General features: G+C 45.5%; 1 protein-coding gene across 4 annotated transcripts in view; it reads right to left on the bottom strand.

Moving 5' to 3' along the window:
* LOC144819488 (myb-related transcription factor, partner of profilin-like) overlaps nucleotides 1-21,991 on the bottom strand; it is a 522,799-nt gene that overhangs the window by 58,443 nt on the left and 442,365 nt on the right. For 2 of the 4 annotated variants that reach the window (XR_013607401.1, XR_013607402.1), the window contains one exon: nucleotides 9,040-9,259. The exons of 1 other annotated variant lie outside the window; for it this stretch is intronic. The gene's annotated coding sequence lies outside the window, so the exon portion shown is untranslated. Of the gene's footprint in view, nucleotides 1-9,039; nucleotides 9,260-13,111; nucleotides 13,366-21,991 lie in introns of those variants that run through there. One more of the 4 variants, XR_013607399.1, reaches the window with a different exon arrangement.

The following is a 21,991-nucleotide window of genomic DNA, read 5'->3' as shown; positions in this document are numbered from 1 at the left end:
TGATAGGTGGGTCTTGTCTGTCCCAATGTCCCTGGAATCCCAGTGCTGTCAGAGATTTCCTAGTGTCGGAATTCCATTTAATTTTGCAGTTGACATCTAAGTTAATGACCTCAGTAAGTGCTGCAGCGTATGTGGAGAGTTCTGGGGTCCATCAAAAGCGGGCCCAAAATAGCAATGGCCGTAATTTTGCTATATCGCTATATGACTGTCTGCCCAGATCAAGTTTTAAGGGTGTCAGAGGTGTGGTACAAGGGAGAATAACCAGGTTCCTTAGGAAGTTGTATTTGGATCTGGAAATGTCCTTGTCATTATCGAATTCCCACAGTTCAGAGCCATAGAGAGCTGCACTTACTCCCTTGGCGTCGTTTACTGGGAGGACCGAGGTAACTGGTCTGCTTTGTGAAGCGCGGTGTTCTTTCCCTAATGCTCCGGTCACACATCTATGATGCAAAAGCATCTTTGCTAAGTGGGGATTCCAGGACATTTGGTCAGAGAGTCTGACAGCAAGATAGTCGAAGGCCCTGACTCTCTCTAAATTTGCCCCACCAAACGTAAGGTTGCTCCTAAATGATTTGTGGGGATTAAATGTCATTAACTTTGTTTTTGTGGCATTGATGGTCAGTTCACAGGAATCACAGAAGGTTTGAAATCTGTTGAGCAACCTTTGTAAGCCTGCTGGTGTCTTTGACACCAAAAGGGTGTCATCGGCAAACAGGAGCGTCGGGACTTTGTCGCCCGCGAGGGTTGGTGCGTCTGCCAAGTCTTCTTTGAGGAAACTAACCATGACACATCCCTGTCGGACTCACCTGTTAACAGAGATCCACTCTGTCAGTTGGCCTTGAGATCCCCACCTCACCTGGGCGTAGCTGCCCTCGTGGAGCCTAATTAATGAATTAACGATGCGAAGGGGAACGCCCATGTCTCTGAGGACTAGCCACAGATTATTCCTAGGGACGAGGCCAAAGGCAGTCTTTAGGTCGATAATTGCTAGATAGAGACTGCCCTTACCGATTGTCACAGTTTTCCAATATATTAAAAGCAACCTAAAGACCTGGTCGATTGTTCCTTTGCAGGTCCTAAAGCCTGCTTGATACTGGGAAAGAATATCTTTGTCTTGTGCCCAAGGTTGGATTCTTTGCAACAGAACTCTACCAAAAATCTTCTGCATTACGTCTATTAAACTGATTGGTCTGTATTTTGAGGGATCTTCTCTTGGTCCCTTCTTATAGATAGGTACCACCTCAGCTCCTTTCCAGGATTCCGGTATTGGGCTTCCATTGGCAATTGTGTTAATAAGCAGAAGAATATAATGTGCCCAGTTAGTAACATCTGCTAAAAAGAGGTCTCCAGGGAGGCCATCCGGGCCAGCTGCCTTGGTGGGGTCGATTTTCTTAATAGCAAATTCTATGTCGCCCAAGCAAAAGGGATCGCCATTTATTATCAGTGCTAGAAGGATCGAGAGGAGTATAAAGCTCTTCACACACCCCGCTCTCCGGGGAAGTGTATAGCTTCTCAAAGTGATCATATCAGGATTGACTTGGGATATGATTTGGAAGAGAACAGTCAGTCAACCTATTACCTCATGAGACTAGGGTCCAAAATAAGATGGTATTCTTGGCTAGGCTTGCTTCTTTGAGTTCCTGTGAATGAGACTTGTCCCAGGCGGCCTTTGCTTGGCGAAGGGCTGCTTTATTGTTTTCCAGGCCATCCTAATCAATGAGCAGTTTTTATCTCTAATTGATTTGACTAGCAACTGGCGTTTCTCCCTGCAATCTTTTGTATACCACGAGTTGGGCCCTTTAGTCGATGCCCTGGCATTTTTACTCCTGAAAGGGCTAGATTGCAACGATTTGTCATTTCTAGCACATGTTGTTAGATGAAAACTCGGACATTGTTGGCTGTAACTCACTGTGCACTTATGGAATAATGTTAATGTAGTGGAGATCTCCAAAGTGTTAAAGCTCATTCTAAAGTACAGCCCCCATAAAAGTATAACAAGAGTGGTGGCTGAGTGTATAGGTGGAGAAGTAAATACATTTGGAAACAGTTCTTGTACACCACTTGCGTTTGAGGATTTTGCTAATGTTGCTTGTGGCATGAAAGCTAAATCATTCTGTGATGTAGGCTGAAGGAACTTAGAAGTGCTAGGTGGAAGTGAAGCCCTTTAAACCTGGTCCAGCACAAGTGGAATACAAGTCCGATACAATACATACAGTACCATGTTAATGGGGTATCTGTCCTATATTTTCATTGGATGTGCTATTTAAAGAAGTCCTGTCATTGAACAATGGCTATCTAGCCTGGCACTACTATTACAGCTTGCATGCATATTACTGCTTTGTCTGACTGAAATAGGATTCTGATTCCACAGGGGGGTCCAGTAGCTTCTACACACTTTGCAACTCTTTTGGAATGTTTTCAATTAAGGGATCCTTCATCTCTTTGGACAAGTAAAAAGACAAGTAGGTGTAGGTTGTTATGGGATGCTTTACTTTATCCCATCCATAAGATAAATCCACAAGTAGAACATGACATTCAGTGAAGTCAAGCACTCCCAAAACTGGGGCAAGTATGCACAGCATTGCATTTAGTAACCTCTGGCCTACATCAATCCAGACAAGTTCATTCATAGGTAACACAGGCCCCTATAACCCCTGTGGTACAAGAGGGCCCCCAACATTTAGTAGAGACCTAACACTCCAGGTGTTCACCATTAAACTCAAGAACATTGAATACCTATAAGATATGGGAGCCTCATTGGCCCCTTATCACTTACAACAGGGGCACCTATCATTTTTGGATTATGCCACTGAATCAAGAGCTACCATGGTAGGTTTGATTTCACAAACGTCTGAGCCCCTCCTGTCCACTGATTCATCAGTGACATACTAGGAAACGTCAAAACAAACATTGAGGACCACAAGTACTAATATTAGTGTTTGTAACTACCAATTAGTGGATTTCTGCGATTCGGTAATCGCTAACACTAATGTACCAAATTGTGTTTTACACTTTTTGCGATGCCTAGTGGGTCCCAAATAGATCTACCTCATGAATAATAATGACTTAGGTCTCAGTTTGCGACCCATTGGGAATCACAAACACTCACATGGATGGAGGGCAACTGGGATCAGCAGACCACCATGTCTGTTATTGCTTTTTGAAAAAACTATCTTTTTTAAAAAAAAATGCAGGTCGAAGTAACAGCACCATAAATGTTTGCTTGAAAGAGTTAAAAAGGACATTTTTAAATAGCTATAACGTTTATTAATAGATTTTCATAACAAGATTACTCATGACATGATTTTTTACTATTCATGTACTGATGAAAAGTAATAAATCTAATGATGAGGCCTAACTGTTCTATTGTCTTTCATTGCAAATGCATTGTAAATAGAATGTTTTGCAATTATGTGATAAAAGTAGTTAGGAAATTAAACCTTACAGATGTGCTAGTAGAGACCCTAATAATTATAACAATTTGGAAACAGTTTTAATAAAATGTTTTTAAAGAATATTTACATCAATCAATCAATCAATAGAGTTGTAGAGCGCGCTACTCACCCGTGAGGGTCTCAAGGCACTGGGGGGGGGGAGGGAAGTGCTGCTACTGCTCGAACAGCCAGGCCTTGAGGTGTTTCCTGAATGTGAGGTGGTCCTGGGTCAGACGTAGGTGGGCGGGGAGGGAGTTCCATGTCTTGGCCGGCAGGTAGGAGAATGACCTTCTTCCGGCGGTGGTTCTGCGGACCCGTGGAACGGTGGCGAGGGCGAGGCTGGCGGAGCGGAGTTTGCGTGTTGGAGTGTAGAACGTGAGGCGGTTGTTGAGGTAATCGGAGTCTATGTCGTGGAGTGCTTTGTGTGCGTGGGTGAGGAGCCTGAACGTGATCCTTTTGCTGACGGGGAGCCAGTGCAGGTCTCTCAGGTGGGCTGATATGTGACTGTGGCGGGGGATGTCGAGAATGAGTCATGCGGATGCGTTCTGTATGCGTTGGAGCCTTTTCTGAAGTTTGATTGTGGTTCCTGCGTATAGGGCGTTCCCGTAGTTGATTCGGCTGGTGACGAGGGCCTGGGTGACCGTCTTTCTAGTTCCGGTAGGGATCCAGCGGAAGATCTTACAGAGCATGCGCAGGGTGTTGCAGCATGAAGATGAGATGGCGTTGACTTGCTTGGTCATCTTGAGAGAGGAGTCCAGGATGAATCCCAGGTTGCGTGCATGGTCAGTGGGTGTCGGTGCGGTGCCTAGTTCTGCGGGCCACCAGGAGTATGTATGTAGGTATGGTGAAAATTGTGGCAGTAGACCATGACTAATGTTAGTCAATTTTGGCTAATAATACATTAGTTAAGCACTTATTATTCTTCCCTTATTATAAATTGATGATTTGATGCATTATATTTGATTCAAATTAAGTAAAATTCAGTCAAGGAGCAACTTTGGGACAGAAGAGTAAAGTACTCGATGCTCTTTCCGACTCGCCTGCGTGTGGAGGCAATCAGTAAGGCCTGGTTCTTCGACCGCCCTGTGGAGGCGATGGATCGGCTGGAGGAAAGGCAGGATGCAAGAGACCATAACGCCAGGTGAAGATACTGTACTGTTTGGCCGAGGAAAGGCTGCTCCGACCTGGTAAGATGCTTTTCTTGCCATTTTCATCGGACGGAGTAGAGGGTGATTGCCTAGTTACCAGAGCCTAGTGTCGTTACTCCCTTCACCCAGAGGGGTGTATTCTCACCGGGGGACATTTGGACATTGGAGTGCTCCAGCAGAGGACATGATCTAGACCTGCTATCTTGGGGTTTGCTCAGGTTGTGGGAGCGATTACAAGTTACCTTTTTATGGTTTGCAGGTTGGATGACAGGCACTCTGTACCGTTGTTGTTCTTGGGCAGATGGGCGCTCAGAATGCAGGGTAGCAGGGAGGGGGGACTGAGAGTTGGGGGTTGGGGATGTTTCAAGGGATTTTTCTTCTTTGTATTATTTGTTTGTTAGTTGAGACTAGGTAGCTGGATATTCTGCTTTCAATGCACCTGGACCATAAACACACATGTCCACACAACTAAAATTACATAGCTTGAATGTTAACGGACTCAGAGATAGGCAAAAACATACACTGGTCCTCCAGTACCCTAAAGGGCACACCCCAACGTGGTGCTCCTTCAGGATGCCCATTTCAAGGGACACACCTGCAGGGCTCTCAATCGATGGGGCTATACAATAATCACTCACGTGGGCTTTACCACTAACTCACTGGTGGTGGGTATCCTCCTTAAAACACGTGTCCCTTCACCTTACAACATACACGAACTGATGATGGAGGTAGATACGCTGCTGTTACGGGAAAATGGGAGGGTTACATTCCTAATTTAATTTCAGTCTACGTCCCCCCCGATCTCCAGCGCACAATATTTACTGATCTGGGGGTCACTACTCTTGGGCCTCCCAGAGGGTCTCTTCTTAGTTGGTGGGGATTTTAATGCGGTAGCCTCAGGCTCCCTAGACCGGCACATCCGAGGCACTTGACGTCCTCAAACCGTTGGCTGCCTGACTTTCTGGACTCCCTGGGGCTGACAGACACACGGCGGACACTTCACCCCACCACAATATAACACACCTTTTTCTCAGGTGCCCACAGGAGCTTTTCTCGCATTGACTACGTGCTTACCCCCGCCACACATACGACATGTATCCAGGAGGCCAAACACCTAGCCAGGGGTATCTCGGATTATTCCCCCCTATGGGTACAAATAGGGTTGGGGGACTGGCAAACCGGGGGTATTGTGCCTATAAACCTGTGGTCTCTACGAAACCCACAAGTGAGGAAAGAACTCTTGAAATCTACCCGGTTGTATTTTCAGGAAAATCAGGGTTCTGTCGACTTCCCACAGATACTATGGGAGGCTCTTAAATCAGTTGTACGGGGCCACGCATATCACTTATAGCCGGGACTAAGAAAGAGTAGCATAGGGATTGGAAACAATTGAAACTGACATATTGGACCTGGGGAGGCTTTCTGACATGGATCCTTCTCCAGATACACTTCATCTCTTGCACTTCAAAAGGGAAGAATAGAAACACCTGGTGACGGATAAGGCCAGGGAGTGGGGAGCGCAAAGAGAGGGTAGGATATATGAGTGGAGCGACAAGGCCGGCAATCTGATCACATGGCTTGATAGGAAAGGGCCAGCAGATTGGTCTCGGAGCTGAGGGGAGATGGAGGCAGCATAATTGGGGACCCAATGGCAATAGCGGAGACATTTGTTAAGTACTATCATATTATTTACAGCTCTACTTCACCCCTGGGGAAGGAAGACTCCAGGGACCTCCTGCGAGATATCAAATTGCAAACACTCTCCCCTGATGACCGTCTACATTTAGACAGCCCTATAACGACTGCAAAGATAGCACAGGAAATTCGGAGTCTTAAATCAGGGAAGGTCACAGGACCCAATAGGATCCCCATTGAACTCTACAAAATGTGCCCAGACCTGCTTTCCCCTCACTTAAAGGCAATGTACAAAGCCACTACAGTTATATGGACTGGTACACGCTGATCAGTCTGGTTTTATGCCCCTGCGTAATACTGCCCTTAATTTGAGGCGAGTACATGGCGTGATGGGTAGAATTGATATGATACAGGAAAATGCCATACTACTTTCTTTGGATGTCTCAATGGCATTTGACACCGTGGAATGGTCATATCCCATTGTGGTGCTTGAAAAGCTACGTTTTGGGCCCCTCTTCATCTCCTGGGTGAGACTCCTGTATGCGGCTCTACAGGCGCAGGTAATAGTGAATAACAAACGCTCGAAGGCCTTTGCATGTAGCCAGGGCACTCTCCAAAGGTGTCCCCTGTCACCATTATTATTCACGCTGTCCCTTGAGCCCCTGGCGGCCTGGATCAGGCAGGACCCTGCCATACGAGGCCTGAGGTGGTCTACGAACTGGGAAGATCGCTTCTCATTATATGCAGATGACATTCTCCTTTTTTAGCATCCCCCCGCAGATCACTGTGGAGCGTTCTCAACATCTTTGAGGTATTTGGGCGGTATTCCGGGTTCTCGATTAACTGGGACAAATCCATACTTTATGTGCTCAAGGGTTCCCCTCCTCGTTTAATTGATGATTGCCCCAATCAGATTGCACAGAGCGGATTTCGCTACCTGGGAATATTTGTTACTCCTGACCCTAAGTTGCATATTGAAAGAAATTTGTGCCCACCCCTACAGATGCTGCAGAGAGAAATCATCACTTGGAAGACACTCCCTCTTTCACTTCTGGAACGGGCAGCACTATTTAAAATGATGGCCCTGCCCCGCTTCCTGTATGCTCTGCAAAACACGCCTAACCCAGTGCCAGCTAGCTATTTTAGGGAAATCAAAGGCCTCCAAAGGGAACTGATTTGGAACGAGAGACCCAGCATAGCGCACAAGAAACTGGTCCTCAACTGGTGCGACGGACACAAAGAAATATTATTGGGCCGTTCAGTTGGCAGCTATTAACCAAGCTACCTATAGCGGCCCTCATGATCCAGGATATCCCATGGATAGATGGCAGCTGCCGGGCGGGACCTTTGGCGTTGCACTTTACACTCCCTGGGAAAAACTCACACTCACCGGCCCTACCACGCATGCCGTAAGGATCTGGCATGCCGTTCATAAAAGCATGGGCTGGAGCGGTAGGCTGACCCTCGCCACCCCATTGTGGGACTCGGCAGAACTCGACCAGCTGCAGACCTCCAAAGGGTTTGATAGGTGGGATTTTATTGGCATCTCACGAATTAGTGATCTCTGGTCCAAGGGAGACGTGGTGCCGTTTTCAACATTATAACAGCGATTTGAAATGGCCTACTCAGAGTTTTTTCGTTATCTGAAGATCCGTCATGCCCTATACTCGGCGATACCAAAGGGCACTTCACTCCCTGACTCCTCCCCACTGGAGGATAGACTTCTTGATGGCTATTTGCCGGAAAAGGCAGTCTCCCTTACTTAAAAGAAGCTCTTGCATAATACCCCTAATCCTCTTGAAACACTTAAGAGGAATTGGGTGGCAGACAGCCTTGAAATAGACGAAGATGAATGGTGGTAAGTGGTAGCATCCCTTAGGGAGGTGGATATATCCGCTCGATTACGGCTAGTCCAGCTGAAGATCCTCCATAGAACCTACATCACCGGACCACAAATGGTGCACATTGGAAGGGGGGGGGGGTAGGGGTGAGTGCCGTAGGGGATGTGGACATGTAGGCACAATTATGCACATCCTTTGGGACTGTGACCGTATTCAGGAGTTCTGGCAAGCGGTACACCGCACCTTTAGGGCTGTCCTGAACAAACACATACACCCTGAGGCGGAGCGCTGCATCCTTAACATCTGGGAGCCTACTGACCTCACCACCTATGAGAGGACCTGGGTAACTCTGGGTCTCTCTACAGCTAAACGGGACAAAGCACAACACTGGGGATCTGATACACCTCCTACACTGATCCATTGGAAATGAAACATGGGCTGGAACATGTTTTGAGAAAAGACTGTACATATTGCACGGGGTTGTCCAAAAATGTGGTCCGTAATTTGGGGTGCATGGAACTCATACAGAGGCGACATCTGTGAAGCACTGTTGCTACCCATTGAAGATGAAGACCTATCCTCTTGAGTCCAAACGACAGACTTACTTGTGTGATGTCTTTGACAATTTATAACTTGTGTATTGTTGCTGTATATTGTGTTGCTCATCTCTATAACAGTGCTGCTGTCTCTTTATATATTTTCAATAAAAAGATTTATATAAAAAAAATTAATTTCATTTAAAGCTGATGTATGCATTTTAAGCTTTAAAAGTGGTCTTTATTGAGTTGGAAATGTTCCCTTAGCAAGCATAATAATTCATTGCCATTTTTGCAAATGGTGCATCAATTGTTCTGTGCATGTTCCATCTTACATACAAAGGACATTCTTTCGAAGTTCACTGAGGGATGGCTTGGTGGGAAAATTTAGATTTTTCACAGCTTGCTGGGCAGAAAATCTGGATTTTATTAAGGACACGGAGGCTACTATTATGCAAAACTCCTTTATTGCCACAGCTCAGTAGCAACAATTGAAGAACATGGAACTTCAATCAACATTCTAAAGAAGTATAGAGTCCCTTGGAGACCATCCATCATCCTTCTTGTTGAACTGCGAAGAAAAATCATCGTGGAGAAGACAGACATGAGAAAAAACTGAAGGCAAACTTCCACAATGAGGTCCGGTAGAGAGACACAATCTTATTCTGAAAGAAAAGAATAATAGTTGTAAAATCAATAACAATAAATGGAGGGTTTAATTTAAAGAGGAGGGATAATATTAGTGTAAAGATGACTTCAATGCAGAATAAGTGATTAAAGTATATCTTTAATGGTCAGAAGTAAAGAGACCTCCAGCTCCTTCCACAGCTTCTTTTGTACTGTCTCCTTCTCAGATCATAACATTCTAAGCTCCTAGCAACTCACTGACAATTCCATAAAGCATAGATCCCTACACATCTCCCCCATTACAATATCAGTAAGGAATGAATGTAAAATAAACAGAAGACAATAGTAAATGAAAAATAAAATATAACAATTATGGGGCAGTACATTTGGCAATGTTGCAAAATGTACTGCCCCATAGCTCCCAAAGCTCCTAGCAACTCACTGACAATTCCATAAAGCATAGATGCCTACAATTAGCCTCTGTGTCCTTAATAAAATCCAGATTTTCTGCCCAGAATCTCCTGGATTACCCAGACCCGGTGATCATGGCTGGGGATTTTAACATAGTCCTGAACCCGAAAGTGTACAAGTCAATAGGAAGTAGAGCTAAGGTACCTCTAGATCCTGGATGTACCTCCAATCTATGATGGCACAGACTGGACTCTGTGACGTTTGGAGAGACAGATCAGGTTCTCAGCTGGGAGTTTCATACTACAATAGTAAATATGGCCACAAGTTAAGAATCGACTACATCTTGTTTAGTCACAGCATGAGAGGTAAGATTAAGGACATTGGTTTTTTAACTCCCCATCTGTCCAACATTCAGCGTTCTGGTTGGATCTCTGTCCTGGCAGAAAAGTCAGCATCTTACGTCTGGACGTTCGATCAAAGTCTACTTCTCGATGGCGAGGAGATGAAATATTTATCTCAGGATACTGAGGGATTTTTGGTTATCAACATAGGCTCGGCTGCAACTTCAGTGTTTTGGGATTCCCTAAAGGCTTTTCTAAGAGGCATGATCACAAGTAAGGTTTGTTTCAGGAACAGACATTATAGAGTAGAGGTTGCTCACAAGGAGTCAGAGTTGAAGGTAGTAGAGTTGGGCTTAAATAAGGAGACTGACTCTGAGAAACGGCAGGAACATGTTGTTAAATTACAAAGTTTAAAGGATCAGTCAGACACCATTCTTCAGTCTAGGGTTGCACGTACATGGGAGGCCAGTAAGCTTGCCCTTTTTGAGTATGGAGAAGGTGCAGACAAGTTCCTGGCATGGAAGGCTAAATCCAACAGGTTGCGCAATATGATCAAACAAATTGACAACATGGATGGGGCAACTGCTCTCTCCACAGACAAGGAGATAGGGGGCGCTTTTTTTGATCTCTTTCAGGATCTGTACCAAGAAGATAGAGCTGTGGACAAAACTGTGGCCATGGAGTGGCTGCACAGGAGCACGCTTAACCCCTTGAAGTTAACTCAGCAAGAAGAAATAGAGCAGGACATTTCTCAGGAAGAGGTGAGAAAGGCTATTCTTGCCTGTAAAAGCAGGCCCACCTCACTGCTGAATGCAGATTATATAATCTTTTCCAGGACTCTAGTGGGCAGGTTGGGCTCGGTCGTGGGCAATATGCTTCACACAGATCAAAAGGGTTTTGTTAAAGGCAGGATCATATCTGACCTTACTTATGATCTTATTGGTGCAATATACTTGGCCACAACTTACTCGCTTCCCCTCGCTGCAATAACATTAGATGCCATTAAGACCTTTGACAGGATCAATTGGGTGTACCTATCTGCAGTCATGGAGAAATTTAATCTGGGCGACAAGTTTTGCCATGCTATTCCGCTGATTTACCAAGATCCGTCAGCTAGACTTCTGGTTAACAGTAACTTGACAAAACCTTTTAAGATCACCAGGGGTACTAGACAAGGCTGCCCTTTATCTCCCCTCCTCTTTGACCTATATATTGAGCCTTTTGCTCAGTGGTTAAGAGAGGAGGCTAGCATTTTACCATTTAAGCATGGGGTTTAGGAGAGAAAACTGGCCCTGTACGCGACGATATTTTGGTTTTCTCTGCAGACCTTGCTAGGACCTTCCCCGCTGTTATAAGGCTGACAAGAGATTTGGGGCAGGTATCTCGTTATGAGGTGAATGCTGAGAAAACTGAGGTCATGACTTTCAGCACAAGACCTAGCACGATCTGAGGTATTTGGGGGTCAGAATAGTTCAAGATATTGATGAGATCTCAGTGACCAACTTGGCGAGCGTTTCAAGGGAGTGCCAGAAACTTATGAAGTCCTGGGTTCATCTCCCTTTAACCATTCTTGGGAGGATCAACTTGGTAAAGATGGTGGTGCTCCCAAAAATCACCTTCCTCTTCAATGCCATTCCATTACACTTCGACAAATTGGCTATAGTTAAGTTCCAATGGGCTATCAACTCATTTGTCTTGGCACATAGAGGTACCAGGATCTCCTGGAAGAAGCTGAGGTGCAGGAGGGAAAAGGGAGGACGCGTATTGCAGAACTTGCAATATTATGCTTGGGCCTTTCAACTGTCACACTCTAGGATGCTCTTAAAAACTCCAGATAATACCAGGGTGGGGGCTATGTTTTCTGCAATGATAATGATAATGGGGCAGGCCAATCTCAGGAAGGTTTCCTGTTCAAATTTGTAGAACCAAAATTCTTCAAAAAGATCAAACTAAAAGTCCTGCAGGGAATGGATAGAACATGGGCTAGTATTAAAAGGCTTATGGGTCTTAATTACTTTTCAAGCCGGGCCCCCCTGTGAGACTCCCCCGGCGCACCAGTTTGCCTAAAGGACAGACTAGCTCTTCCGAGTAGCTGGGTTGAAGGTGGGGGGAGATTTGGCTCATGAGGGCATGCTTCTATCTTGGCCATCGCTATATAAGAGGGAGGAAAAGGGTTTGTAAAAATTCAAATACATTCAGTTACAGAGTTGGACCCAAAACTTGAAAAAACCCATAGGCATAGGTAACTCTCTCAAGGAGCAGCTAGTTACAAGACCGCCTGGGAGGAAGTACTCCCAGGCGGTGTACTGGGCTATTGAGGAGGCAGTGGATGGGGATTTTAAACTGGCTGAAGATTTGTGGGGGTTTACTATACCAAATGAACAGTGGGAACATCTGTGGCAAATATCCTTTAACATCTTGTTTGCCACTGTTAAACCAGCTTGCTTTAGAAGGAACCATCCGTTAACCCATCATAGGGCCTATTTATCTCCGTCAAGGTTGACCAAAATTTCAAAGGAGCCTCCAGGTAGTTGTACAAAATGTAATTTGGAGAGTGCTCGGATGTAGATATGTTTGTGGAGTGCCCGGCCATAGCAGAGTTTTGGGAAAAAGAAGGAAACACCATTTTGGATATTCTAGGCCTCTCAATACAAATGAATATTACCAAGATCCTTCAGAATTTCGTGATTTCGCGATTCGCTAAATAATCGCCTAATCGTCTGAAGAGCGTGATGACCGCGATATTGACCTTGTTGGCCGCGAAAAAGGTCTCCGACAGGCTGCAAAAATGATAGTGACATCTTACTGGCTGTACGCGCACACGTCACTACGTGGTGCCGTACAGCGGTAATAGCTGCCTGTTTACCCCTGCTGCACTGCATTAAGAGATGTGTCCGTGTGCTTTGGAAGAAGAAGAAGAAGCACGTTTCTGAAAAAGCCAGGCAGTGTGAGCGCGTTGGCTTTCAAATGGGCAGAATAGTATTTCTGTGAAATGACAAATCCTTCTCCCCCAGGAAGCTGAAATACTTAAAAGTTTCGCGGAGGTGCAGGGGCTTTAATGAGCTCTCGGACACACTTTCCTCTCCCCTCGTCCAAGCTTGCTGAAGGAAAACCATGACTTCAGCAAGCGGTTCTTACCTTCTCTTTCCTCTCCTTCATGCGTTCCCACATTAAATGGATTCAAAATAGGAAAGGAACATTTTGTTGGAAAGGTCATCTTTCTCGAGCATTTTCTGTTCCAAGGCAGCCTTGTGACGGAACGGGGGGAGGGAGTGAGGAGGGGTCAACCCCATGTGCTCCCTCGTCCAAGCTTGCTGCAGGAAAACCGTGACTTCAGCAAGCGGTTCTTGGCTCTCTTTCCTTTCTTTCATTAGTTCCCATGTGAAATGGATCTAAAAAAGAAAGAAACTGTTTGTTGGAAATGTTGGCAAGTGACATGCAAACACATTAGCGCCACTTTACAGAGTGGGCCAGTTAATAGTGCTATCAACTCTTTCCTTGAACAGCAGTGTTGTTGGAAGAGAGGGTGAGGAGATGACGTCTCTATGACCAAGGGTGTCTCCGACATCTCCATGGTCTGGGGTGTCTGACGTCTTCATGGTCAGTGGGGTCTCTGACAAAATAAAGTGCCGCAAAAATGCAGCTAAATTTCCATATTTGTGCCGCTAAATTTCCATATTTGTGCCGCTAAATTTGCTAATCCATGCCACTGTATCCTGCGGGGTCTGAATACCCTAATACTCTTTGGAATATCCAGTGAAATTACGCCCCCTGCTAGATCTTTCTTTTTCTATGCTATACTGCTGGCCAGGAGGAAGATATGCAAAAGATGGGTAGAAGCTGTACCCTCTCAGTATTCTGAGTGGCTGTCGTTGTGTGCTACATCTAGGATAGATCTGTGTAGAACCCAAGGCAAGAAAAAGAAAGCACTATGAGATTTCTTGTTAAATTGGTCTAATGCCTGAGCTTGGGAGACTGGATAGCCCTCCCCCTCTTTATCTTTCTATTTAGATATACATTTTGATGTATAAAAAAACTGTGGTCCTATAATTACGCCTCCTTGAAACTCCCCTGACTGTCTTGGGCATTCCCAGTTTTTTTCATCCACGCGTCACCAACATCAACAGTTGCCAGGGTCTTCTGGACCGATTGGGAGAGTGATCACCCCCTTCACTTTGGGGTTAGTGTCATCCTAGTCTGTTGCGGTTGGGGTAGGTGGGGCGCTCCCTCCTGGTCCCCATCCAATGCCTACGTCTCTCCATTATTGAGAAACGGAACAGGTGGTTGGTATGTTCACTAATGGTCTGAGGTGAATGAGGATGAAAAATAAATAAATAAATAATCACACTGCGAAATGCACCAGTAAAACTTTTTTCCACCTCCACCAACTGCAATGAAGAATATCGGTAGCACTTTTCTTAATAGCACCCAGGTTAACTTGTTTGTGATTCGAAAGTTATTTGAGGATTGTTTACGTTTTTCTATGTCTATGTGTGCATGGGTACCTATATGACTGCCGGAATGTGTGCACTGGTCCTGGAATGTGTTCTGGTCTGTGTCGGTTATGTTGGTGTTTTGCCACTGCATGTGATCTATATGACACGGATCCATGAATGATATAGTTGTGACTTCATGCAAGGATCATGCACTTGTTAGCTAAATGGGTTGTCAATGCGTATACATATATGTCCTGCTGCTCCTGCAGCAAATCTGGCATGAAACTTGTTTTACTGGAGGGCGACAATAGTTCAGAGATGTTGTTATACTTACGACATCACTATCGTTTTTAGAACATTTGATATACGTTTAAATCACACAATGAAATACACCCACAGAGGTTCACAAAAATTTGCAGAGGTATGCAAAAAATCTTTTTTACAATTCTGAGTCTGAAACAAATGTTCAGAGGGATACTTTTTCATTAACAATTGATAAAGTATAAATGAATAATAAAAAGAGTATGAATTATATAGCTGTGCTCTATTAAAAAACAATGAATAATGTACTGGAGTTGTTTATATTATCATAACATTTCTGGCTATAGACGTTTGTAATCTGAGTAAACCTTACACTTGTATTAATATTCCAGCCGTATACAGTGCAACATTTTTTCCAGTGCTGGGTAACCTCTAAATTGCTTGCATTTTGTTTTACAATCTACTTTTTAACTGTGCAGAGTTTAGTGAGAAGTGTGGGGCTTTGTGCAGTGGCCTCGCGCCCATCCTCTGAGAATCCTTGGTTCGATGCTTGCTGGATAAGTTTAAGTGTATCTCTTATGAGTACATAGCCAACACTTAAATGAAGGGAAATTGCATAGCCTGTTGGGAACAACACATTCTTTTGATAATGTACAGTTAAACAATTATTGAATCCAACGGATCCAATAAAAGTATACATTAAATGAATTGAGATTTGTTTGTGAAAAAACACATGATATTTGTGCACTCTCCTGAAAGCAAAATAAGATTTCCTGTTCCTAGTGTGCCAGTGCATAGTGTAGGATGTCCGGTTTACTGATCATTGCTGATTACTGCTGATCTTTGTGCACAACCAAGCTAAAAACAGAATTTCCTGTATCGAAGTCCCTCAATTTACAAAATGCCCAAGGTTGGCAACAAAAAAACAGTGGTCAAGGTAGTGTGATGGTAAAATAGTGCAAAGGGAAGTGCACCATCCCCCAGATTCATCAAAACTACATTCTGCGAATTCCAAATTACGATAATTACCGAATCGCAATTTAGAATTCGCAGAATGAGATTCATGAAGAAATGTGATTAAAAAAAGCGAATCGCAATCGGCCGCAATTGCCGATTGCGATTTTGTCAAAATCGCATAAAAATCGCAGAATCAGCCGTTTTCCATGTTGAAATTGCGATCTCGCAATTACCGAAATCGCAATTTACGATCTCGCTACCTGCGAGATCGCAAAAACGGGAAGTCGCATTTCAAGCCCATTGATGACATCACAACGAGGAAGTAGGCTGTTCCCTCCCTCATTCAGATCACTGAGCCTGAAAGTGGAAGCAGTACTGGCCAGAGCTCCACTACAGACAACTTGCAGCACCACACCAGGACACTAACAACCTTCAAAATGTCCCAGGAAGCAGCAGGGAGCAGTGCCCCAGGAAGGAAGAGGAAGATAACATTTTCTGAGCAAGAACTTGAGTTCCTCATTGAGGGAGTCTGTAAGGACCATGCTCGCCTTTTTGGTAAGGACTCTCGGAGGGTGCCTGAGGCTGACAAGCGCCGCATCTGGCTGCGCATCCGCGCAAAGGTCAATTCTGTCGGTGTGACCCAGTGGTCAATAGACAAATTAAAAAAGAGGTGGTATGACCTCAGAGGGCGTGCCAAGGAGAGAATCGCTGAGAGGCTGGGGGAGCGACTTGCCACCGGTGGAGGAGAGCCCACTGTCACACCCAACACTCCACTGGAAGACCTTGTGGAGGACACCCTGACTCCTGAAGCCTGCGTGGGGGTTACCCAGCTGGACTCGTCCCGACCCACCCAACAATCCCAAGGTAAGTGCTATGTGACTGCGACCCCGTCCCCTAACAATGCCAATGACTCCTGACCTAGCTATTTGACAAGCCCAGTAATGCAGGCCATGCACACCTGAAATGCCCTATTGCATTGTGGTAGTTGTAGTGTAACCAAAATTCCCAGATAGCCCAACACAGCCAGACCTATCAATTCAAAGTAATTCCAAAAGCCAGTCAGGGAAAGCAAGCCTGCATGCATGTAGCAACATCTCATGTGCAAGATACATATCATTAATCATGCACCCATTTACATCACAGGTGCGTCTGAACAACCCAGCACTGACAGTGAGGCCCTACATATAGAGGAGAACCCAGAGGATACCGAGGGTGAGGGCCAACCTGCACCACGACCAGGACCATCTCAGCCACCTGCAGCAGTACCACCACCTCCCGATGTGGACAGGGCCACCCCTGCAGCCACAGGTGCCCAGCAACAACCCCAACTGACACCCACGGCAGTGGTACAGGCCACACCACCAGCAGCCAGGAGGCAGACAAGGCGCACAGCCTCAGTAAGATCCCAGTCCAGCGGACTGACGCGCCAGCAGCGTGACGCCTCAACACGAGCGGGAAGGGGTGTACATGTACGGGATCCTGGCCTGGCCATTGAACACCGCATGCTCGCGGTACATCAGAAGCAGGCGCATCACTTGGCAGCCATTCACCTGCAGTTGCATAAGACCGCGCAAAATGTGGGACAGCTCACGGAATACATGCAGGGCATGACCGCAGCTGTTCGTGAGAACAGCCAGTTCCTGGTATCCCAGCAGGATATCACCCGCCGCCGCCACCGCCAGCTGCTGACCTGCCGGTCAACCTACACCAGGTCCAATCACATCATTGGAAATGCCACCTCACAACTTTCCCGCCGGTCCCTTGCAATGCAGGTGCAGATGGTCCAATGTTGCCAGGACGTCGCCAGGGCACTTGAACAGGTGACAGCAGCAGTGCATAGTCTGCAGCCGACTGCCCATGGTGAAGCAGGGGGGGGGATGATGCCAGCGAGGGCAATTCAAGCCTTAGCAGCATGTCCTTGCCACTGGTTACTGAACGCCGCTGCAGCAGCAGGCCCACTGCAGCATCACGGGCCAACAGTGTTGTGGAGGACACGGAGAGGCGCATGGGTGCGTCTGGACGGAGGCGCCAGTGACACATTTAACTCTGCCTGCAGGGCCATTTTGATTCAACAAGCAAGCCCTCTACACCTTCATGGGGACCTATGATGCAATACAGTTCTCATGTGGAATCATGGACAACAAAGGCCACATTATTGTGAATATACAATAAGAATTTATGGTCTCACGTAAATACGACTCATGTCATTATTACATTTGTCATGCATGAGTGCAGTGTTGTGTGAGGGGAATGGGTGCACTAGAAACAGTTCATTGTGATTTGGTTGCGGCGCCTGTGTCCTTCAGCATGATTCTCCCCGCGTGCATGATGCACGTTTGCAGGTCGGCGGTTGTCGCCTTCCGACTCACTACCAAAGATGTCCACAGGTATCCTCCGCTTGGTAGCAATGTTGTGGAGTATTGCACACACGGCCACGATGCGGCAGCAGACCTCAAGCTGGTATTTGAGGGCCCCACCAGTCTTGTGTAAGATGCGGAATCTGCTCTTTAAAAGTCCAAATGTCCGCTCAATGCAATTCCGAGTGTGAATGTGAGCAGCATTGTAACGCCGTTGCTGTGGTGTGGCAGGGTTGAGGTATGGGGTGAGGAGGTACTCACGGAGGCCATAGGCGCTGTCACCTGAATGAAAGGAGCAGAGTGTGAGTGCCTGTCATGCGCAGCCACATGGCCTCGATGTATTGTTTGTTGGCACCTGTACTTACCTAGAAGGTGTCCTTCGCCATAGTCTCCCCTGACCAGTCATGTGTGCAAGCCGCAGTGCCGGAATATGAAGGAGTCATGCGTGCTCCCCGGGTATTGTGTCACTATGTCAGTGATGATTGTCTTGGCGATGTACACCATCTGGATGTTCAGGGAGTGGTAAGACTTGCGGTTCTGGTACATGTATTCTGTCTCTGCGGGTGGGCAGATGTGGATGTGGGTACAGTCTATGCATCCAATTACATGGTGGAATTGTGCTAAGTTGTAAAATTCTAGCTTGGTTTGATTCAAGTCCTGTTGGGTGCTTGGGAATTTAATGTAATGGTGTAGGCGGCTCAACATGGCATCCAGGAAACTCCTCAGGCAGCGGGACATGGTGCTCTGGGAGATCCCCCCTGCAATGGAAACTATCCCCTGGAAGCTTCCGGAAGCCAGGAGATGCAGGCTGCACAAGACCTGGACATGGGTGGGCATGGCATTGGTCCTCCTTGTTGGGTGCTGCATCAGGGGGTCAAGGTCCCGGATGAGCTATGTAATCATTGTCCCATTCAGCCGGTACTTGGAGTAGATGTCCTCCTTAGTTTGGCCCAGAAGTGTGATCCGCTGGCGGAAAATTCGCTCCAGGATCCTGTGTCTGTTCCTTGCTGCAGCCTGGAGCCTTCGCCGCCTGACCACCATGTAGAGTCCTGGCATTGTGAATGTCCTCATGATCCTACTGTGTCTCCTCAAGTGTGTTTGGTCAGGCCCACACCTGTGGCTACTTTGGGCTTTTTTTTATTTATTCATGGTTACCACCTGGTTTAGGTTCTCCTTAAATTGCGCCTCGCAAATAGCGATTTTGAGGTTTTTCGCTAAATGTGATTTTTCATGAATTTGATTAGCGATTATTTTGCGAATTCGCAATAGTAATCGCAGAATCATTGGAGTCTCGCTAATTCCGAACCGCTAAGGGTGTTCCACCTAGATTCTGCGACTTTGATTGCGAATTCGCAAAATATTTTTGGCGAATTCGCAGATTGGTCTGTTTTCTTTTCATGAATTGCAGTTCATTGAATTGCGATCGCAATAGCTAATTCGCAGCTATTGCGATGGCAATTTTGGTTGATGAATCTGGCTGCATGTTACATAAACTCATGAAGTATTGTCAACTTGCACCAGGGTGTACTATTTTGCTTCGGTTTGTTTTGTGGCAGGCAGTGCTATTATAGAACAACCACAATTTGTGTTTTCTCTTGCAGGTTATGCAGTCCTGATTTAGTAGCAGATCCAAAAAACTCTGTGCTCAGCTACACCCCTCAGTTCTCGTCGCTTTCAGTTGCCAGTATTCTTATAATGCAGTGTGCCAGTCTCAGAGGTGGCAACGCTTTTAGGGAATAAGTTGTTCAACTACTACTTATAAATGAATTCACTGCATGCTCACACCGCAGGCATAGTCCAGGATACTTCCGAACATTGATGCACTAAACTAAGCTAAGGCAATTGTCTTGCAGCTGCATCCTCATTCTGTAGAGTTCAGACTCTCTTCACCTGGTACAATACTCAGATCCAACACAGCTTCAGTGAGGCATTTACCATTCTACCTGATGAACGGCCTCAAACCTTTGTCACCATCCATTTTATTGAGTAATAGTTAACAGGGAAGAGTGCTTTGAGAAAGAAGTATGAAATAAGCCCCAACCAGTAGCTTCACCACAAGCTTAACATTCATACATCACGGTGGCACCCGTATAGAAGTAATACATGAAGCGCAGCAATATCATGCACATCAGTGTAAAACGTCACTTCCTTCCACCTCGAAAAATAGTTGGTTGTAGAGTTTCCATCTCCTATGCAAAGGTAAAAGAATGGAGGTGTTATTCAAAGACACTGGGAAATGCATTATTGAAATGTCACTGATATCCTTGAGTGTTTTTCTCAGAGTCGCAGCAAAAACAATGGTAGAAGTGGGAAACTTGATATTTCAACGTAGAGTTCATTATTTGCATTTCACTTATACAGACTTTGTTTACACTACACCTATTGCCACAGATACAAAAATAAGTGCAAGTGACAGGGTTTGAGCTTTCTGAGTTAAAACAGTGTGCAGCAATTTTAGTCATGGACCGCCTTTTGGATTCAGATGTACACTATTTATTTTTGGATATTTGTAGGGAGCCCTGGAGTCAGAGGGACAGTATAAGAGGCAACTGTTAAAAGCAATTAAAATTGAGGAGTGTAATGCTAACTAAAATCTCAGCCACTTGTAATCGCTCCAGTCGTATTAGTGTAACATTGTTCTGCCCGCTGCATCACTCCAGACAGGATGCAACAATGTGACAGACATCTTGGTCCTGCTCTAATAGTAACAGAACAGACTGAACTGCCAGGCACGTCCCATCTGAATGGGAACAAAAGCAGTCCCAGGCCACCTTCAACCTTGGTTCGCCTCATCACTAAGGTGCAATTTGTATTTTGAGACATAGTGAGCACAAGAACCCACATCAGGGCATGTCCTTAGCACTTAGGGGAAGTGGTAGACACTGTATTGTTGAAGTAGAGGAGAGGGAAAGTGTGCTGGTCTATATGAACTGTTGGGGTAGTGATTGTGTGCTCCTTTTACTTCCTTGAAGGGAAATTCTATATTTTGCCGCAGCAAACTTTGGGGCATATTATCAAGGACTGGTGTTAAAATTATCGCCGTTTTATCGGCAGGAAACTGCTGTTAAAACGGCGATAATGGGCTTGATAATATGCCCTTGTTAATTCCCATAGAAGCCCATGTTTACATCAGAACATGGGCTACTATGGGAATTAACAAGGGCGTATTATCGAGCCCATTATCGCTGTTTTATCGGCAGTTTCCTGCCGATGAAACTGCGATAATTTTAACACCGGTCCTTGATAATATGCCCCTTTGTATTTCGTTTTGCAGTTTGCGCAATTCCGAATCACTGAATCCGACTACCCCTGTGTCACTTCAAACAAGGAGCCAAAAGGCAAAGAAAGATGATTAGTGGAATGCTTCCATGAGCCTCAGCCTCTGGTGGCCACTTGTGCTGAAGTATACATTACAATCCATACTTATTACCCACAGCACCCTCCAGAGGGCCAGCAACTGAGATTGTGCCAAATCAAAAAAGAATTCAATGAAATGAGGTGATGTGTCAGTAGAATCATGTAAAATTTTAGGAAATATGATGCAGAATCCTCTTTGCAAAATGTGAGCAAATATCTATCCTCTGGCAATCACCAGCCTGACCTGGGGTGCTGTGCCTACAATCAGACAGGGGCAGATTTGCAAAGGTTAGAGATTAGGAAGATCCCTTAACAATGTACCTTTTGAGACCTTTATCACAAGATAGAGAGCTCTTACAGAGAGGGGTAGGCCTAAAAGTAAATAGTTAGTAAGTGTATACAAGGGCTTCTAAACAGTGGACAATTATACAGAATGTCAAAGATTAACATCAACATTCCCTCTCAATTTGTTGAGTATTTTCTTCAAAGAAAGAGACAAAAAATCTATGTGGGAAACAAAAACTGAGAAACTGAGAAGAGCAGAAGACTATAGAAATCCGTAAGAAACTCAACTAAGAACAAGTTGATTTAAACCAAACTCCCAGCAACTATTACTGCAACTCTGAACAAGAAAGGTGTTTTGCCTTTTC

This window comes from Lissotriton helveticus, chromosome 2_1 (genome assembly GCF_964261635.1).
Source record: "Lissotriton helveticus chromosome 2_1, aLisHel1.1, whole genome shotgun sequence".
NCBI lineage: Eukaryota > Metazoa > Chordata > Amphibia > Caudata > Salamandridae > Lissotriton > Lissotriton helveticus.
The sequence above is the reverse complement of the archived record's forward strand: the minus strand, read 5'-3'. Positions and strand labels throughout refer to the sequence as shown.